This window comes from Eumetopias jubatus, unplaced genomic scaffold, assembly GCF_037043125.1.
Source record: "Eumetopias jubatus isolate StellerSeaLion01/CBP00866 unplaced genomic scaffold, mEumJub1_p1.0 scaffold_4, whole genome shotgun sequence".
NCBI lineage: Eukaryota > Metazoa > Chordata > Mammalia > Carnivora > Otariidae > Eumetopias > Eumetopias jubatus.
The window spans coordinates 77,751,838-77,755,556 of NW_028274810.1; the positions used below are offsets into that span (position 1 = coordinate 77,751,838).

Sequence of the window (3,719 nt, forward strand, 5' to 3'; positions counted from 1 at the left end):
TGTTGGCTGCCCATATAGCTAGCCCCTAGGAACATGATCTATTAGCTATCATCAAGATCCCTTTGGATCAAAGCCCCTAGCTGCCACTCCAGCCTTCGCTGCTTATTGTGATATTGACCCTTTCCTCTGTAGTTATCTGCTGGCACCTGACCTCTGCAATTCCAAAATTCTATCCTCCTTATTGCAATCAGGGAGCCCAGTTCCATGGCAGCATCTCTTACCATCAACCCTCACCTTCAGAAGATAGCCACCACTGAGACCCTCAGTGATGCTGTGTGCTCTTAACTAGCACATTCCTTATTGCTTTAGTGAAGGGAGTAGCCTCTGAACCCTTTCAGAGAACACAGTAAGTTGGTCTCATAGTCTCATACCACATCCCTAAATCTTCTGACCATTTCCTCAGTACTCCACCAGGACATTCCAGCATCTCCACCTAATTTACTGCTAGCAACCATTATGTCCAAACTTCACAGAGACATTCTGTCAGTATGTTAGCACTGGCTCTAATGTCCTTGCCAGACATGAAATTCTGATTCCCAGAAAAGCATTCATATAATAATAAACACTCCCTGATCTAGATATAGTCCCACCCTCCCCCACCCTATTCCAAAACCTTCAGGATCTACCTCTATGTGTATTCCCCTGGTACATACCAGTACATACTGACAGTTCATGCAGCTCTTCCGGTAAATAAACTATTTCCTTCTGGCTCAGGATCTGTACTCCCCTGCTCAAGCTATGCTGAGAGCTGACCCCATTTAGTTTTTCTACTCCCATGTGAACTTGGGAGTCACATATTAAAGATGGCAGAGCCACAAGATGGAAGGAGCCTGGGAACCTAACTGGCACTTGGTAGAAAGTCACCAGTGATCAGAAACCCCTATTTTGGAAGCAAGAAATAATCTTTTATTTTGTTAAGATACTGAGATGTTAAGGTTTATCTGTTACAGCAGCTGGTTAAAACTAATATAATATCAGTTACCATTACTTATATAACCTTACCTAATAAAATGCTCTAGTTACCCCCCCCCCATGCTTTACAACCCAGAACAGACTGACTCAAGGCTCCAAAGACAGAAGAAAATTTTTCCTCAAAGCTAAATTCTACTTCAGACCTCTTCATTTTTTGCTCCAGGATTAACCTCCTCCCAGGATGATTGAAATTGGGAATGTCAGTCCCTTCTAAAAGAAATCTCACCCCCCACACACACACCCACAAATATATGATCAGGCCTAAAGCCCCAACTATATAATTAAACAATAATCTAACATTAATACATTTCCCAAAGTCTGAGCTTTCAGTTTTAATATGGGTCCTCGCTGGCCCACAAGTCAGGCTAGGCTGTGCTCAGCCCAGTTTCTTTGTACTCTCTCATCATTTCAAAAAGTCTTACCTGTGCTCATCTTATTTCAAAAAAAAAAAAAAAAAAAGATTTTTTAACCAAAAGGAAAGGAAGGAGGAAGAAAAAGATGAAAAGGAGAAAGAGGAGAGCTAAGAGGACTGTTTGTAAAGGATGCTACTGCACTCTCTCCATCCCACAAATCACCCACACTGGACACTTCAGAAGACATCTCCTGGGACTTCCATTTGGAGGCATCTTTGAGCTCACGCAGTAGACACCATGAGCAAAGCTCACCCTCCCGAGTTGAAAAAATTTATGGACAAGAAATTGTCATTGAAATTAAATGGTGGCAGACATGTCCAAGGAATATTGCGGGGGTTCGATCCGTTCATGAATCTTGTGACAGATGAATGTGTGGAGATGGCAACTAGTGGGCGACGGAACAATGTTGGAATGGTGGTAATACGAGGAAAGAGGATCATCATGTTAGAAGCCTTGGAGCGAGTATAAACAATGGGTGTGTTCATCAGAAGAAATCAACTGCTTCCACATGTCCCCTCCATAGTACCTGTTTTACTACAATATAAAAATCAGGTCGTGTGCATTTTCATATTGAACTTTTTCGTTAAATAAACTTTTATAATAGTCAAAAAAAAAAAAAAAAGAAGGCATCTCCTGTTTCATCACAGTCAGGACTGAGAGGTAGTATCATGGTTGAGAAAGGACTCAGTATCTGGAGTCTGAAGAACAAACTCTGGACCTGAATCAGCTGCTTGCTGGCCCTTCGTCTTGTCTACTCACTGGGTTTTGGGTTTTGCATCTGGAGGTAATTCTCATTTCCCAGGCCACACAAGCCAGAGGTAAAAATTAGATCAAATAATAACCCAAAAGAGACAGAAATGGATGTGCCATCACCTATGCCAATGTCACTGCCATTATTGCCGTCATTGAACCTCTATCAGCAGTATTCAATCATTCATGCAGCAAATATATATTGCATGTGCAGGGATACAAGAAAAACAAGGAAGTCACAGCCCTTGCTCTAGTGGAAGAAACAAGTTCTTGTCAGATAATCAAATAAATTAGTGTATAATTACAAACTGATGTAAATATTCTGGAGGAAAGCAAACCATTCTTGAGAGCAAATAAAGAATAAGTTGGCTTAAATGCTTCTCTGAGGACATAACACTTGAACTGACATCTGAAGCGTGAGTAGGAGCTAACAAGGCAAAAGAGAGAGGGTGGAGGAAGAACATTCCAAGCAGATGGCATAACAGGTGCCCAAGCTCTGCAATGGAGGGACAGGGACATGAAAGGATTGGTGGACATAAAAGGCCAGCATGGAAGGATCATAGAGGCCAAGGGGAAGACAGCCATGAAATGAGGCTGGGAGGCAGGCAACGGCCAGGTCCTGTGGGCCTTAAAACCCATTAAAGAGCTTGGTCTTCCTGGTAAAACAAATGAGAGGCCAGTGAAGGATTTAGACAGGGGGAAGTAACATGACCAGATTGGTATTTGAAAAGGATCACTTCGGCTGTGGTGTAGACAATGGATTGGAAGCAGCAGGAATAGAAAGAGAGGTAAGTGAGGAGCCCTTCATAGTAATCCAGGCAGGAGATGATGGAGGCTTAGACCATGGGTGTAAAATCAACAGGACCTGGGTGGTGGGTGGATAATGGGTGAAGAGCAGCTGCTGCTGACATCTTGTGCTCTCAGCATCTCATGAAATTTGCAAGGTTCTTTTGGTTTTGAACAATGGAATCTCATTTTACATAGGGGTGAGATTTTTTAAGTCTGTGCATAAGGACAAGAATTGCATATAGTCAAAAGTATCATTGAAAAACTCTTAAACCACTCATAAAGTCCAATATCCATGGGTTCATTTACACAGCCATGAAGAGGAATTTTTAGGCATGCTACAGGTAGAGAGGCATTGAACTAGAATAAAGAAAGCCACAGAAGGAAAGCCCATATGCAAATGCCTGTGCATTCATTTCTCTCTGTGCTTAAGACAACTATTCAAATCCCTAGCAGTGAATGGGGGGAGCTTGGCTGGGGATGTGGGTGGGGGAGTAATTAATATATAGGAAGAAAGGGTAGGAATCTTTAAAATGCTCCTACTTCCCTGAATATTTATTTCATTCAGTTTTAATAGCAAGCCTTTATAACTCTAACACATACTAACACTAGTTTCTTATATTAGGTGGCCTGTGTGTAGGACTCCCCCCTCAATCCATTCCAACCTATACTCCTCCTTCCCCAAAGGTAAGTTCTTTCCCAAGAGCCCTGCGCCCATCCCATTCCAGAGCTACCTGAATGCTAAGATGAACTCAGCTTGAGTCAAGCCAGGACCCTGGTATCAGTCAGGATACAAGG

The 3,719-nt window shown here is 42.4% G+C and overlaps 1 pseudogene; it reads left to right on the forward strand.

The window, feature by feature from the left end:
- The first annotated feature begins 1,622 nt into the window (after positions 1-1,622).
- Positions 1,623-1,955, forward strand: LOC114216914 (small nuclear ribonucleoprotein G pseudogene; annotated as a pseudogene).
- The last annotated feature ends 1,764 nt before the right edge of the window (positions 1,956-3,719 follow it).